Genomic DNA, 18,161 nt, shown 5'->3' with positions numbered 1-18,161 from the left:
GCACTATGGTTAGGGTGAAACAGAGTGAGGATATGGGTGAAAGCACATCCCCACAGAGAATCCAGTTGGAAGAAATGGTACTAAAAGACAAGAAAGATGGGAAGGAAATGGAACTGATAATGGACTGCAGGCAGAGCCGCTCCATCTTCCTGTTTCTTTTTCCCTTTTTGTCTCTCACACTCAACAATTCGAACATGAACTGCACACGGGAACAGAGGTGAATGCAGGTCGCGGTGGCTTTTCAGCTTGAGATGTGTATTGGTCTCTTCTTTGTTCATTCATTAAGCCCTTGCTGAGTCACTCTACAGAAGCTGCGCACAGCCTCGCACTATCTCAAACCCATTGTCACATCAACACTACCACATGCCTGAGAGGCTGCAGTAGCAGCAAAGCACAACACAGCTCCCTTTCTCTCTTTCAGAAATGCAAACGAAAAAAGGAAGGGGGAGCTGTTCAATTCATGTCGTAAACACAGGGCGCTACTGCTCGCTTGCTTGTGTGGTCATGTATTTCATTTTCATAAAATGGGCTTGTTGCTGCAGGAGGTAGATGATGGGACAACATTTTTTTTCTTTTGCCCCGTACACTGTACAAATCTTTACTTTTGGGCCTGATAAAGAAGGAGTAAACTAAAATGAGAAATGATAAGGTAACTGATCACTAAGGGACTGATTTGCCTCTTAACCGTACCTTTGCTTGTGCATACAGAACTTTTGATTAGGAACATATACAGTAAATCTAGTGTAATTCTATGCTCTGTATGCATTTGTTTTCATGTTTACATAATGTGTTTTGAAGTGTGCACTTTAACTAATAACATACTATTTGTGCAAAGTATTCCCATACTTTGTGCATCAGTGTGAGACACTATACTGTGGCCCTTCACCACTCTTAAATACTTTTGAACAAAGCATTGTGCTGTAGATCTGTCAACAGCTGCAAGTCTGCTCTGAAAATATACCTGCTCCATGCACATTACCACAAAGTTAAAAAAAATGGAGGTTCAAGAAAAGGAGAGAATGTAATGTGGTGGGGTTCCCCGCTGCGTCTAAATATGTAATTTTGCCAACCCCTTCCTGTGTAACACGACAGCACCACAGACACTAATTACTACTTTTCAGCTTGGAATCACAAAGGAAACTAGCACCTATAACAAACCTTAAATCAAATGCCTCCATTATTTTGATTGGCATTTGTATGGTGCAAATGGGTATGGTAAAACATTCCGTCTCTCTGCATCTGAGGTATTTTTAAGTTGTCAGTCAGATTTTGTACAGACACAATGGATGTGAAAGGTAGAGAAGAAGTAAATAGGTCTGTATATGTGTGAGGATGCTTCTGTATGAAGGCACATGTCAGTTCACTTCTATCTTTAGAGGGAAGTGCACCTGAATGTTGCGTACCTGCTGTGATAAATAAAGGTCATGTACTGGAAAAATCGACACCACAGTGTAGTAACTGCCGCTAGCCTACAGGCATGTCTGTGTGTGATCATGTGCACATGTACCACTCCTTACAAATCGTTCCTCACTGACCAAAGTAAAAGAAGCTGTCAAAAGCAAATGGCAAAGCAAACACTATTTATGTCCAGCATTTACTGTTGTTCCAAAGCCTTGGATGGTTTCCTTCTGATAAGAAGTCATGCTCTCCCGATAAATAATGAGGCAGAAGTCTCACATTTGTTAAACCAGAAAACCAGCAAATCCATAACCAATTATCACCATGGTTGACAATTTACTTGACTAATCTGAAAACAGTTTGCATTGGTTGAGGTCATGGTCAAGCTGCTGTCTCACAGTGCGCTCCCATTCATCGTGCACGGAGGGCCGCAACTTGTGTTATTCTGCCTCATCCAATCCTCCAAACATGTTGCCTGACCCAATGAGTGATTGCTAACGTGAGTCCACTTTTATTGTCTTGTTTGGGAACGAGTGTGTTGCACTGGCACACTGCCAGGTTTGTGGGCCACATCACCATTTCTTCATTTTTTATTCATTTGTGACGCGGGACACAACCCTGGCAGCATTCCAGTGCAAAGAAAATCATCAGCCTCCGTGTTCCCAAGCAAGACAATAAAAGTGGACTCAAATGGACGGTCACTTATCGGGTCAGTCAACATGTTTGGAACGTTGGACGAGATAGAACAACATGAAATGCGGCCCTCTGACGCTTCCTCCTCATACCTGGCTGTATTCAGTGCACCTTGCACACAATTAATAATTAACAGGAGCATGCTGTGAGACAGCCATGGTTAGCAGAGACACAGGGAGTTCTTTACATAAACAATTATCATGTCCCAAATACCACTGAAGCTTCATTGAAATATCCATGATTAATCAGAGCTTCAGGGTAAATGACAGACAAGGACAACAGTTGATGCGATTCAAATAACATGACAGTTAGCTTTTTTGTTAGCATGCACGTCACACATTAGCCATTATAGCTGGAAAAAAGTTATATTTTTTGGTTAGCAATATTATTATTGACATTTTCGACATTTTGCTAGCGTGTCTTCAAGCCTGTCACATTTAGTCAAACTGTCCCATTTCAGTTGTGCTGGACTGCTAGTGACCGATATTAGATGAGAGCGAGTCGGAGTCACAAAACTAAAAGTTCAATTGTCCTTGTCTGAGGATAACCAAAAAAAATTAATGTTGTTTATATGATGCATTATGAGTAATGTAGGATAACTAAACTAAACAGAGCATACAAGTACTAATTTTGATATTGATTACTGAAGCTTTGAATCTTTAAAGCATTAGCTGTTCTAAATTTACCTAAAAAAAGTAGTCATTTTTGTTAAATGTTAATCTGTTACATTTATTCTCTTACATTTGTCCCTTCAAATTATTTTGTCTAACCAGTAATTCAACATACAACAAAGCAGAATAACAACAATAACAATACTGTAAAATGGAAAAGTGCAAGAAGTACAATAAGATTTATATCCTAGTTTATTGTTGTTTTTTGATTGGAAATTTAATATTTAGTTAGAGTATCATAGACAAACACCAGCACAAACTAGCAACATTTTAATAAGTGGTCAAGGCTCACTGAGAATATGGCCTATAGCAAAATTGGTTGTATGTTATTATTCCTCCCAAGCTTTAATTTATTACTCATGTCTAAAAGATTTTGTGGGAAGACAAGCAGCATATAGCAAGATGAAAAGACCCGTAAAACCCCAAAGCACCAACCTTTATGTATTTACAATTATCAATTGTTCTGTGTAATTCATGAATGACTTTGAAAGTTACAGCCTGCATTCTTCATCACTGCAAAATCATGTTTCCCTACGCCTCCATTACATCAAGTCTTTTAGGATTGTAATTACACAAACTCTTAATGTGATTAGATAGCTGCTGTATACCAGCTACTAATGTCAGCATTGGCTGTAATGGGAGGTAATGATGCTGGATTTGATGCTGCCAGACAGACGGACATGAATCAGAGGATTAATGGACTCATTCAAGCCATTAACCATTAGGAGCAGTTAACTGAGGGGAATCAACGGATACAGCCGCAGGCTGAACAAAAGGAAAGCGCTGTCAGAATTTAAACTGATTTCATCATCTTTAAGATCTCAAAAAATTGCTGTGTGTATTTGTCAGTTTGAGTGTTGCAAAACTTGGTATTCCACACAGACTTCCTTTGGAGAAAACTGGAATATATAATGTGCCATTTGACTCACCACATTCTAAATGTAGAACAACAAATCTTCTATTTAATTGATTCTCTTTAGCTCGGCTTACATGTTGGCAGATTCTACTCTTGAAAGTAGCTGCAAGTATGAATGAGAATTCCAACAGGCAGGCCATCTGTACACCAAACCCAAGTCCAAGAAGAAAAAGTGCTCATGAAATCTTTGTTGGTACACATTTTGCCCACCGATACAGCCTCCCACACACTCAAGTAGCATTCTATCCAGATATAAGAAATCAGTCTTCATCTAAGTCAGAGATTGCCTTCAAGACCCACCGTGCTCTTGTTATGTAAAGATTGATTGGTTGATTTGTATAGATAATGTAATGTACAGCTCCTGCTGCCACACTGCATTCCTTACAGTTGCAAACACATGCAGCCCTGCCATTGTGTCCATTATTACTGACTGAATATTATCCAATTAAATAGAACAAGTAAATGCAAGATAAAGCTATTTTTGCATGCAGCCTCAGCCGTTCATGACCACCATGAATAATTCTGTTCCAGTCCGTATTTTATTTCTTCTCTAGATATCTCTTGCATATCATACCTCTTGTTTTTAGGCTGTTTTGTAAACTACAATACATTAACATAGGTGATAAAATGTGAATACTGCATGTGTCTGTTTATGTATATCTGTGCGCATCTGTGTTTGTGCGAAAGCAAACACATTTATATAAAATGGCTAATGTCGTTGAGCAGAGGCATCTGGACTTGATGATTTTTAATTTGTTTTTTATTTCCTTAGCTGTCATTACCTCTGTGTTACACTTCTGGCAATCCTGCAATCTGGCAAGTTGTTGTTGTTGTGGTACAATGATGCCTGAAGAATATCAACAAATCATCAGCCAAATTTTAAGTTATTGTTTATCACTTGTGTGAAGAAAGGCAGTTTGATTCTGACTTTCTAACTTTAGAACCATGTGCATCACTCCTGAGTGAATTAGACCCAGTCTCGCACTTGTACACCCTTAATCTTTGGTGGCAGCATGTTCAAAAGTGCTCCGTGTATTATTGCAAATCATTTCTTGGAAGTGACTCAGTGATTCACATCAGTTCTGTCTTGCTCATGAGTGCGTGGTCCCTGCATAACTGACTGCACTGACCCCGCAGCCTAAGTGAGCACACAAACAATTTGCGGCAATATTTACTTAAGTTGTGACATTTTTATTTCCTCACCTGCTCAACAACTAAACTTCAAAAACAATGAACTTGCGACAGCGTTTGCCTCCGGATTGTGCAGCCTGTTTATTACTGGTGATAAGTTCTACCTGCAGTTTAGACACTGGCAAAATTACTTGGGGAAAATCAAAACAACAACACCGACAAACAAAACAGAGAAATTGCCCACAATGTGCACACAGATGCTCACACAAACACACACACACACACTCACGCACAGTAAAGCATCTGGTGGTTATATTGTATTAGCCTTTTAAGTGACTAACAGCTGTCCCCTGGTTGATTTCTAATTAGAAAGCTATTGATTACACTCAATACCAAACTTCCACTTTAGGCCTGATGAGCAAACACAACAGATGTTTGAAAACATCAATATGGGAGTCTTATTTAATGAATGCCATATTTTCACTCAGTTTTAGTACCCTATTTCAAAACATAAGTACCAGCACTTTTCAATATTAATGAGCTGCAGGCACCACCACCATTTGAGACAAACATTGCAGTTTTAAAACCAGCAGTTTTAGGTTCAGGTTTTTCTTATAGCAACTAAATGGAACATTTGAAATGTAGCCAGCTGTCTCCACAAAATCTGCTTTTTAATCCAGTGGGAGTGAAATCATCAGCTAATGTTTTAGGTTTTTTTTTTTTTTTTTCTCAGTTGATCAATGAGTCAATTAACAGAAAATTAATATACAGCAATTTTTGTAATCACTGAATTATTTAAAGGTCCAGTGTGTAGGATTTAGGGGTATCTATTGGCACATATGGTATATATTATCCATAAATACAGTATGTTTTCATTAGTTTATAATCACCTGAAACTAAGAATTGTTGCATTTTTTCTACAGTAGCCCAGAACAGACAAACTAAACACTGGCTCTAGATAGGGCTATTCACGTCTTTGCCTAGGCCATGGTAGTTCTCCTACACGCTTGGCTCATGGGAGACGTTTTTAATTATGTAACTTCACCACTAAATCAGAAGAAAGGACGCGCACATCCCCAAAAGCCCGTTTGGGTTGGGTGCTGGATCTAAAAAATCAACAATGAACAGAAAAATGCTCTTCCTCAGACTGCAGTCTGAGGAAGAGCGTAGAGCTTGAAACGTCACGCTATTAAAATGCACGGGAGCTCATTTTGGTGTGCGGATTCATCATTTATCTGTTCACTTCACCACTAAATGCCAATAAATCTGACACACTAGACCTATAATTCTTTTGTTAAAAGTAAAAATTGACAAAAAATTAAAAATGCCAAACATTCACTGATTCTAGCTTTTCAGATTTATACAATTTTGAAATTAATATCTTCAGAGTGTGAACTAAAATTTCTGTGATTACAGAAATTATATTTTTTAGTTTACTCCTCTGTGACATCAAACTGATTATCTTCAAGTTGTGGACCAAACAAGACATTTGAGGACTTCGTGTTGGGCTGTGGGAAACACTGATTGACACCTTTTACCATGTTCTGACATTTCATAGACCAAACAACTAAACGATTAATCAAGAGTGCAATCCACAGAATAATCTGCAATGAAAATAAGTGTTTGTTGCAGGCCAAGTTGCAAGCTTACAGTAGTTGCCCTTAAGTTAAGGTTGTCATTTAGGGCCATTAGTTGACTAGTCGCCTGCATGTTTATGATATTAAATTAATTATTAAGTTATATATTTTGGGCGGGGCAACACAATGGTTTGAGTTGAAGGTGTGAGAAAGAATAGTATCAGTAACATTGTTAACACTGTGCTACATTGCAGAGAAATACAAAACCATACTAATGAACCTTCATTAATATAGGCCTATATTTTATCTACAAGTGCACGTCACACACTGAGCGAGCCGCCTGTTAATGACGCTGTCAGCAAAGCAGTAATGATTGTGCTAAGTAGCTAATGGGCATGTAGCTACTTCCATGTTTCAGTACATCACATGCGGCAGAGTTTACATATCACCTTGGGTTCGTCCTTCACCTTCTCAAAATGATCCCACACTTTGGATTTCCTGCCCGACATGTTATTAACTAGCCTGTGTAATAACTGCAGGTACCAGCCCTGTAAGTTAGGGGCCGTACACATGCCACGTCTTTAACCTCCTGGAAAACAGGACATCGGGTGCTGGGGGCAACTCTTTTGTGGATTTTTGTGCCAGCTTTCAAGAGCATCATGATGACTCCTGTCTGACTGCTGAGTGTGGCCTCTTCCTGTGTCTGTCCTTTCAAATTAAATTCCCACATGGTCCAGTCATATAGGTTTTGATTTATTTTGACAAGGCGCAGCTCCTAATAGAGTTTTACCAAGCGCCCAATGAAATCTTGCCGACTAATGACCTTTCTGGTCGACTAATGTTTGGGTGACTATTGGGGGGCAGCCCTAGTGTACAATGGTTGTCACTGAAATGGGAAAAAATTAATAAAAATTATGCACATTGGTTCACTTGCTCGGCACACCTTAAAATGTATCTCACTTGCAAAAAATAATTAGAAACTAATGGGAATTTAGCCATATTCTAGTTCACCTCAAAAGGGTGTGTGATGTTCTTTTTCTCCAGCTTTTAACAGGAGACTGTGGTCTGGGGTGAAATAAGACCTGCTCCAACAGAATGCTTTTGATGTTGAATGTTGATTTACAAGTTTTGACAGCTATTAAACATGCCTCAGGTTCAAAGTCATGTTTCAGCCAAGGGTGCTTCAGTCACGTCCCTGCCCCTGGGGTTCGCCCTGCAGAGGGTCCCTAATGAGAGCTGGTTTTTGTCTTCTTTCCCACTGAGGAGGCAGGCAAACAGAGAGACAGACATATGGCAGTAGAAGCGCACACTGACAGAAAGGGTTCCAATCTAAAGTTTTGTGTCCGCTGGTCCTGTTTGCTTTTGTTGTTTTGGAAGTAATGTCCGGCGTCATTTCATTAGTCCAACCTGGTCGATTGTCAATTGGGGCTCTTTCCTGTCAGCTGGACATGACAACTGCTGTATTGACTGACCACACCTGCCACCTGCATATGCTGCTCTCCAAACACACACAAACACACCACCTTACACCTCGACAGTAATGCCGGTTTAAAAGCCACACACAGCCAAAATGACATTATCTCACCAGAGGAAATAGAGTTGAGGTGCACTGCCAAGAGGGTTGTTGGTGGCCATCCTGCAAAGTAATCAGCACAGATAGAATTACTTGTTGAAGGATTTTTTTCTTGTTAACAAGATGTAAACATTTGTTAATTGGCTTCACCTGTGGTGAAAATGCCTGCAAAGCCATATTTACAGAAAACTCATTTGTTTCCTTTATTTTTTAATTATACTAACGTAATCATTCATTCTCTTCAATGACTGTGTGTGTGTGTGTGTGTGTGTATATATCCAGGCCTATGTATGTGTATGTGACATCACACACAGCAACCCCTCACTAAACCCTCTTATCCTTCCTCCGGGGGCACAGCTTAGTGTAAACAAAGGGAGAGAGAGTGAAGAAAGGGAGAGGCGGAGTGGATTATCTTCCCTCTCCTCTTGAATCCGGCAGAGATCAGCGAGTCATTTACACAACATAATTCATTTAAAATGTAATATTCCCCAAAAACTAATGGACTTAAACACAACAGCTGTCGCCGGCTTACGACACACTCCAGTCGGTGAGAGCACCAATCAAGGGGTGTCACTGCAGTTTGGTGTCCCAGCATTTAAGCTTTTCCCCCTCGGTGCCCTGGGAAGAATAATGTGTGCTTTTCTCTTCCTCCTCTTGTCACCGGGCTCCAATCCTGAGCTTCACTTAATGTCGCTCTAATGAGAGACGGGAAGGATTTCCATACTGTATACTTTCAGACAAACACATACACGCACCAGGTTTGCCCCTAAAGAGCCAGGTCTCTCACTGAGTGCAGGCATAGGTATATCCGTTGTTACTGTCATGACTAATTCGATGCAGAGCCAAGAAACACACACACACACACACACACACACACACACACACACACACACACACACACATCTTAACGTAGCATTGCCAGGTGAAAGCAGAGATAACCTCTTTAACAACAGCTTAACAACAAAAATGAAAAAAAACATTATAAACATTGTTGCCCTGTTGCAATGGTCTTTTATATTTGCAAAACATACAATTTCATCACTCTTGGCATGTTTTCTGAGCAATAATCTTTATTTCTTCCCTTTTTTATCTTTCATTTCCTCTCCCTGCTGGACTGGCTGTTACCCGACTGCTGTTGTTCCATCAACAGGTAAGCGCACAATTTCCTGTCCTCTGACAAAAGTCTGTTATCTGACTTGGTTCCACTCCCCTCAAACACATCCGTTTGCCCCTGTACTTGATCAAAGCATTTTTGCCTGGCAGGTAACTAGACATTAGCGATGCTGCTAATATTACATTCAGTCCTCAGAAGTGAAAATTGAGGCCAAAATTATATTTTTCTCGCTGAATATCAAAGAAATTGGATTTGTGATGGAGAAGTCCTATTTCACTTTCTATCCCAAGTTTTTGGCATCCATTGTGACATTTATATGTAGATATCTTCCCTATCACTCTCGGCCTCATTCTGTTCAGTGACTGAATATGTCTTTTCCTATAAGGTTTTTATTATGCTGAGATGAAGTGATGGGGATCAATCAATCTTTGCAATTCTGCATACATTTTTTACCACATTTACAATGGTAAGAATCACCACAGGAATTTCAATGAGATATCATAGGTAGCTGGAAACCACCCTAGAAATACTGTATCTATTTTTACTAATTTACTCTAAAAAGTTACATCTCTTTTTTCATTAAACCCTCATTTCCTCTCAGCTGGATTTCTATACAGTCATGATATCATTCTCCAGTGCCAGGCAGCACATTACTGACTTGCACAATACTGACATTCAACACAAGATCCTATTTCAGCAGCAGAATAATGAGCTGCCAAACTTTGGCATTGCCTGTTGACCCAGTTATGGACAGAACCTTGGACCAACCAAGCTGTACAGTGTAGTGGGACTTGCCTAACTTTTCCCCAGAGCTGTGTGTATGTTGAGTTAAACTTTCCTGAACTGGTGAATTAGCAGTGTCTCTTGATCATGCGATCAGTTTGTAGTCAGACCGATCAGAGCTGATCTACTCAGATCAGATCGGGAACTGCCCATTGGATCGACAGCCCATTGTTCCGACCATATTAAACTCATTGTTCCGAAGTCCGTTCCGAAATCATCATGATGCCCTGTGGTTAAGGTCTGGTTAGGTTTAGGCAGAAAAACCACTTGGTTAGGGTCAGGAAAAGATCATGGTGTGGGTTAAAATGAAAAAGAAAGTGACAAACTCATAAGCCGTGAGCCTGCTCCGCCTCAAGCCGGCCGCGGCGCACCATACGCCCGCCGCGAGCCGTTCAGCACCGCGGACAGTCAAACTAATGGGATGTCAAACCAATGGACTGTCGAACTAATGACATGGACCCATCAGATCGATGGGTAAGATCGGGAGCAGCTGCTGCAGAGGCAGGTGAAAGCAAACTTTTATACCGGATCGTCGGATGTGCGACTTCGAAGAAAACACAACTTTTTTTTCTTTTTTTCTCTAAAGTACTGCTGCTCCATCTGTGCCCAGACTACACTTCGCACACCGAGTGTGTTGCTCTGAATACATAAATGGCATATATATTCCAACAGCACTCGTAATGAATAGCCTCCAAAAATAGAAAATCAATATATGACAGCAAATGCTGGTATTGTGGATGGCCGCTGCAAGTAAATGATTGTGTGGGAAACCCTGGGTCACTGATACATTTAAAAATTAGGAAATGTAAATTTAAAAGATGTGAATTTGAGATGAGAGAGATTTAGCTGATTTTTCCATTGATAATAATGAACTTCATGTTGTTAAAGTATATTAGAGCAAATGCCTTGACATGCACCATCTTGTGCTTGAGGAGCAATACACAAACATGACATCATACTTTAATTAAATACACCGAAATGTGACAGCTTTCATTTGCTCACACGTAACGGAAAATTAGGACTGTATTCCTTTTAACCCGATAGTTCTGAATATAAATAAACACAAATCTGTTTGCTCATTATATCCAGCCTATTTAAGCTATTTAAGCCGTGCGCGAGTGCCAATAGGTTGAATCCACAGGCATGAAAATGAGCAGGGAAACAAATTGCTGCTGAATGTTTGATAGTGCTGAAAACTAAGCCTGTGAGTATGCTCAGAGTGTCAAGCACAAGCAATTAAAACTGTAGACCTTTAAGCAGAAAGTGTCATTCTCCGAGTGCTGTGTGACTAGACTAAAGGGAAAAGCAGAACCCCCAAGCAGCAGCAAGTCGGGCATCTGTTTAACGGTGGTATCTTAAAAAGAGGTGTTCTGCGGAGACAGCGCCCTAGTTAGTTAGGAGTTAGAGGTTAGTGGGAAGCTTTCAGGGGTCAAGCCACTGATGGTGGCTGCAATAAATATCTGTAATGGCCAATAATAAACAGAGAACATATAAGGTCCCTGCTATTGTCAGCAGAAAGCTCGATCCTACATCATTCTAATGGCATCCCAAATGGACAATGTCTGCCACTGTCTCTAAGCACCTAAGGCAAGAACAGCCGCCACCCCCTTTATCTCTTTAACTACCCAAGGCCTGGAGAAATACACCTTGTGGTACCTCATAAGATCCTACCACCCACCACAATAAAATTCACTCCAATGAAAAGGTCTAATATTAGTCCTGTGCTGCCAGTTTAACTGGCTTGCTTTAGTGTTGGATGGGACCAACGTGTGAAGAGCTAAGCAATAAATTTTCGTTCTGCTCCGGACCCACCTGCACTTATCCCACCATTGTAGGCACGGATTCAAAATCATTAAATGTACAAGAGAGTCTGGATAGCTTTACGCCTGTGCTGTATAAATAAAAAAAAAAACCTCAGTAATAACAATGAATAATACAAAAACATTTTTATGTTCTAGTGTAAGTTTTTGTGCTGACCCTAGATCAACAGAACAAGCTTAGACAAGATTCTCTGGTGTCAGATTCGTTGGAGGGCACATATACATGCATGCGCACACGTACAGAGTGAGTCACAGAGAGCTGTTTGTCATAGTGTAGAGCATAGGCCCACAGTCAATAATGTTAATATCCACTGTCTGCTCATATATGGTGTATTTGTTGTGCTCGAAAGTCCCGGTGCACACACTGCCAAATGGTAATGCTCGCTGTACTTGACTTCTCTGTATCTGAGTGCCCCGTGGAGGATACTGAACATCTACAGTAGCAGTCCAGTCAGCTAAAAGAGAATATCCTGTACCCAAGGGAGATGTTTAAGCTTAAAAGGCTTCGTGTAGGGCCATCCTGCTACGCCTGCACAAAACCTGTCACACCACTGAAGGTGTACATGTAACAGTGTGCTCCTAATGTAACATAGTTGTGTAGATATTAAAGTTTTAAAGCTGTCATGGCTATTTGAAAAAATCCAGCACTGTCTTATTGTTCAAACCATTTTCTAGAATAAAATTAGTTTTCTGAGAGCCACCCTTAAAATGATGGCATTTGAGAGCAGGAAAACAGTTAAAAATAATTTAGTTGTTGATATTGAACAGATGGTGAAATGGAGGGTCATGTTGGATTTGTCAGAATGAGGAGTTGTGTGCATGTGTTCATGTTCGACTGTGTTGAACAAGTGCTGCTTGCAAACTGCAGAAGTGGAGCCGACATAGTCTTCATAATGTTGAGTAAACACCGAACGCCAATTATGGAAATTATGGCTTTTAAAACTCAGATCATATTTATTTGTGGGATTAACTTGTGGGGATTTGTGGGGAAACCAGGTAACCATTACATGTGCTCTCTGAGTACAATTTGCATTCCCGCAGCTGTTAGTTTTCTAAGTCACTCACACAGTCACAAGTGGGGGAGCTTATTGTACAGATCTAGTTTGAATATGAAGTGTATGGCATTACCCTAGCAGAACATGCTGCAAAGACACAAGCAGCGTAGGAAAAAAAATCAGTTTGAACAGAGGGATGCTGATTAACCATTCAAATAATTCAACAATATGACAAGTGACAGATGAAGTTTGATGTTCCAGGTTTCACTATATTGACATTGTCACATTTAGAGGATAGCATATTGAGTGTATATAGCATGGTTAGCACACAGTAGACGCTGTTTAATTCAGCATCTAACCATCGGCTGCCAGCACCGGGTCCCTCATTACCCATCAGCCCATTTGCCAGCTGCCTCATCATTACCCATCTCCCCTGGCGGCCCCTGTCACTCAAAATGCCTGGGAAGAAGCTGGAAAGTCAATTAATGTGTGTTGTATGCAAGCATGTCTGTCTGCCTGTCTCTCCTCCTTGTATGTATGTGTGTGTGTGTGTGTGTGTGTGTGTGTGTGAGACAGAGAGAGATACGGCAAGGGTGCTGGTATGTGTTGAGTAAATAGTGTCTGATTGTACTCTATGTATTCAGCGCTGATGATGAAGGACCTCAGTCTTTGAGCCATTTTCTGATGATACACTGCAGTCCTTGTTTGATGTCCAACACACAGTTCTGGGCTATGTGCACAAGGACAGCGTATTCAAGCGCACATTTCACTCGCTATTACTTAATACACAAAATGCAGAAAGGTTTGGGGTTAAGTGGAATATGATTATAATCTTTTCAGCTAGTTATATTATGGGTGTCTCACCTGTCAAACAGCTGTGCCAGTCTTAGAATATGATTAAGCCATTCAGGGCTGCATGAACTGAGAGTTTCCTGTAATATGCTGTTAACGTGACTTTCCAGAGAAAGTTTTCTAAAAAGATAACTTGTTTCCTAAGTCAGAAATATGTAGGGTTGGGTACTGAACTTTGTACTTTTAAGAGTACAGACCGAATTATATCAATACTACTATGTACCTATGTAACAGGGTCAGTTATACAGAAGTAATATCTGTAACAAAGTCAAACGTACACTTGTAATGTTAAGTATTATATTTACACTGAATTTGTTTCAGTTATTACTTGACACGCCTCCATAGTCAATATGTGGAAAGTCTGATACTCAGTTTCTGTACCCGCACGTTCACCTTTGGGGGTACCCCACCTATAAAGGGGTGTCTCCCACCTTACCTCTCCTCTTTTGCTATTGTACTCCAGGGGAGAGGTAAGCAACACTGCTCTCATAGTAATTTCCATGTGTTAGCACTGTTAAGCTGTTAAGTTAATTTTATGCTAACATAATCCTGTGTCACATAGAAGTTAATATGGTTGTAATTGATGGAGGATTTTGTTTCTACCTCTTGCTGCCAGGTATGTTTACTGTGTTTTATCGTACTAAATTGAATGCAACATGGCCGCCACTTTTGCTGTAGTACTCCATGGGAGACAGGCTCGAGTTGACATAGTTGTAATTAATGGAGGATTTTGTTTTTACCTCTTGCTGTCAGAGTTGTAAGGCATAAACAGAGATCATCTCCAAAGATATCCATGGTCTGGGCCTCTTTATGTCAACACAACGCAGACATCACTAGAGTCCACCGGTTACACCTATTCACGTTAGATCCATCTGTGCCAAATTTGGTACCTGATAGTGCCTCTGGGTGAGATTGCCTGCGTTAGACAACATATGAAAGTACTGCAAAGCGGCCTGAAGCCTGGAAGCCAGCCATGGGGCTCCAAGGCTGGCAACGTAGCTCCGTGGAACCACTGAGCTCAACTTCAGAGAGGAGGCCGAAGCGCCTCGAGACCGGGAGGCCGTCAGCTTCCCAGTGAGCCAAAACTATCACTGCAGTGCCAATCTGCTGCTATAGGTTCTCCGTCTGGTCTGTTTTCTTCTCTTTATCATTTTAGTAATGGCCTAGTATCACTGTTAGAGGAGCACATGCACACTCGAGCAGACAGAAATATTGGCTTTATGTGTGATTAGGAAAAGAGCAGAGGAGCAGAATTGCATTTCTTCTTCTACATCACCCCTGCAGCTTGTTCAGAAATTTAATTTTTTGTTTTTTCAGAAAAAGTAAAGTACCTGGGTACAGGTGTATAAATCCAGGAAACAAAACTGGTGTTGTTTCAAGTGTAAATGGTACCCAACTCTACTAATATATAGTATTACTAAACCAGTTCCATATTTCTGCAACATTTCATATTATTTTACTGGAGAAGTTTAGTTGTGGTTCACAGGCGTTTATTCATGAAACTGTGTCAATTGTGTGTATCCAAGGATGTCTACTCTCTCCCTATAGGTTGTGCATTGCGCAAACTGGCAGGATTCTAATTTGTAACCAACAAAACTGCTTTAGGACAAAGTTTGTGCATTTAGTTTTGTAGCCGCTTGGTTTTGTTTGTGCAAGATTTCAACAAATGTACTGTAATCCCAATGCATCCGCATGCATAGCGATACTTTGCTTCACTGCAGTGCTTTTGTCGAATGGGTTGCTTCAGTGGGCTGTGGGGAGTCAATGTTCTAAAAGGGGAAGCCTTCTTACTGCTAAGACGCCGTCTTGGTTCAGCTGCTGGTAAGGATAATCCATTAACCATTGGTGTTCTCTCAATCTCATTGAACTTGTGTTTGTATGTAAATTTGGATATTTCTCCCGGAGATATAATTCAAGGTTATCAATTAAGTAAGTTTAGCTCACCAGAGAAAGTTTTTCCTCAATTTGCTCATGTGGGTGAGACAGGTTGCTCCTAAAAAAAGCTCAGTACATAGTCATGTTTATTTTTTGAATTTCTTCAGGAATATTCAGGGCAGAGGCATGAAAAACAAATTCCCTAGCACAACAACAGTACAGTACATTTAAGCCACAGATATTTCGTAACCAGATGTTTTTGCCAATTGGCTTCGTTTGTAAGTAGCCGGTGTACCAATTTCAAATGCAGTGGGAGGTGTAGCTTGAATTTCTCAGGTCTAATGTGCTGGGCTAGGATGAAGTGCGTGTGGGTAGTCAAGTGTTTACATCATCTGAAAATGTCAAAACGGATGATACCGAAGTAGAAGCAAATGAACAGATGATGAGAAGTGTAGGGGGTGAGAAAGGAATGAGGGAACGGAAAAAGAGAAAGTTTTCTCAATGCCAGATGGAAGAGCAGTTGGCACCTCTCTCATTACTGTGGGGATGGATTTTCCTGTATCGCACTCACACACACATACATACAACCACACAAACAAACATGCACACGCACACATGCAGAGCTACCTCCTGTCACTCCACACCACCTGCCCAGCACCTGGTCATCAAAGCAAGACCAAGGAGGGCTCTCATCTTTAGTGGAGAGAGAAAGAATTAGAGCAATGGAGGAAGGAGTGGAAGGGCACTCACGCCATATGCTTTCAACCTTTGATTGTTGCCGCTCTATGAAGAGACTTGATTCTTACTCTTCCCTAATCATCAATTTACCTGAATCAGCTTTCTATCATCTCCCACCATAATGTGCATCTCCTTTCTTCCTGCTGTGTCTGTGTGTGTTCGCTCGCAGGCAGACATGTGTATCTGTGTCACGCCCTCGCCATCAAGGCAAGCAAGGCCTGTCGTGTCTGCGATAAATTAAATGTGACACAGATGGGTGGAGTAGCGTCCCCCTTTGATCCAAGTGGTGCAACAGAAGGACAGACCCTGACCAACACATGTCAGACAAAACTGTTGGGCACCACCAAAGATAGCTTTATGGTCCCATTGGATGTAGGCCAGGGGGTGAAACCATAGAGGGACACACACACACACACATTCACAGAAATAGGACCATGTACAGAAACACAGCTGCAATTACTGAATTGGAAGAGTCACAAATTCCATGGTGAGAACAAAAGCGTTTGATAAAATCTGTGATAGTGATACAATGCATCATTGTGTTGGAAGCTACGTACACACTAAGTTTTGAATAAATCATTTTCTGCAAGTGTGAACTTCTGTCTCTTTTTGCCTGTCAGAGCTGGATCTCCTTCTCCAGCTGTAGCTGGAAGGTGACAGTCTGAGTCAGTGCTGAACAATGTGCTTCGTTCCGAATGCACTCAGCCTCATTGTCTGGCAGATATGTCACTCAAACAAGAGCAGACAGCAGCATTAAGTTGCTAAGCATTCAGAATTATCTGATGTACAACAACATAGGGAACATGATTATTGATGCTCGCACTGAGTGGCAGTTGCTTTCACATGTTTTGTTTTTTTTGTTGTTTGTTTTTTTTTCACTTTTGAAAAGACATTTTGTAAGTGTCAAATTTGCCTGAACAGTCTACGAAGGTATATAAATTCATTCCCAGACTCTCTCAATATTAGCTATCAGTATTACTTTGCCCAGATATGATCAATCAGGAATTGTCCCAGACTCTGGAAACTATTACTTTAAATATGCATTGGCACATTTTAAATAAACTAAAACATTTTTGGTTTATTTGCTGATTGGGTGTGCAGTGTCAATTTGACTTGCACCAATTACAATTTTTCGGGCCGATTCCGATTTTGGCCGATTCCGATATCATTTTTTTCAAACCACTTTACAGCACACAAGTTTCTGCAATATTTCTGTCTTTCCTTTATTAGAACATTTTAACCAAGATACAACCAGCTTTTCAATAATCATGTCAAACAAACAAACAAAAACAATGACACAGGTGAAGAAACATTTTCCTTTTTGCACAAATATAACCTCAGGTACAGCATTAAAGTAAATAAGTAAAAAAGGCATACATAAATAAAAACATAGGTACATAAATAATAATTCTTGGTGTATAGCATTTGTGGGTAATTTCTTGAATAGACAAAAAATTCCATATGGCCAACATGGTGTAGGTCGCCTGTACAAAAGCCCAAACCAGTGTGTCCCTGAGGTCCCCTTCCTCACATCGCCCAAGCTGTGAGTTGCACATGTGCATGTGTGTGTGCTGCTGATGTTACACAATGTCAATCATGTGGCATGCCAGGAATTTGCGTTTTAAATCGGCATATTTTAGACTGACCGACCGGTCGCAGGTTATGGCCAATCACGTGAAAACCGGCCCAATTCCGAGCACTGCTGATTGATCGGTGCAAGTTTAGTGTCAGTCATCTCTTGACCAGCCAATTTCAAATGATGTTGCCACAATGAGCAAATCAATTCTATTGGCTGATATCATATGCCCATTTAACACAATCAGTTACAGAATAGATCTACCACCCCTTCCTTTTTTGTTTTGGCCATAAAAAAGGACAATTGCACATACATAACTGTAAATAACTTTAACACTTCAGTGCAGTCAAGTTTAAATTTCAAATTAAAAGTTTAAACTTTAAATTGACTCCGCTAACACACAAATATGGCCTAACAACAAGAACATTTGCCATAAGTAGAAAATTTGA

General features: G+C 40.5%; 1 protein-coding gene and 1 long non-coding RNA gene across 4 annotated transcripts in view; both read left to right on the top strand.

The window, feature by feature from the left end:
• cadm2a (cell adhesion molecule 2a) overlaps nucleotides 1-18,161 on the top strand; it is a 361,176-nt gene that overhangs the window by 208,080 nt on the left and 134,935 nt on the right. The gene's annotated exons all lie outside the window — the stretch shown is intronic.
• LOC125898854 (uncharacterized) overlaps nucleotides 1-18,161 on the top strand; it is a 104,137-nt gene that overhangs the window by 81,751 nt on the left and 4,225 nt on the right. The window contains exon 3 of the long non-coding RNA XR_007450662.1: nucleotides 9,110-9,222. This is a non-coding gene — a long non-coding RNA (uncharacterized LOC125898854). The remainder of the gene's footprint in view (nucleotides 1-9,109; nucleotides 9,223-18,161) is intronic.

This window comes from Epinephelus fuscoguttatus, linkage group LG12 (assembly GCF_011397635.1).
Source record: "Epinephelus fuscoguttatus linkage group LG12, E.fuscoguttatus.final_Chr_v1".
Taxonomy (NCBI): Eukaryota; Metazoa; Chordata; class Actinopteri; order Perciformes; family Serranidae; genus Epinephelus; species Epinephelus fuscoguttatus.
The sequence above is the reverse complement of the archived record's forward strand: the minus strand, read 5'-3'. Positions and strand labels throughout refer to the sequence as shown.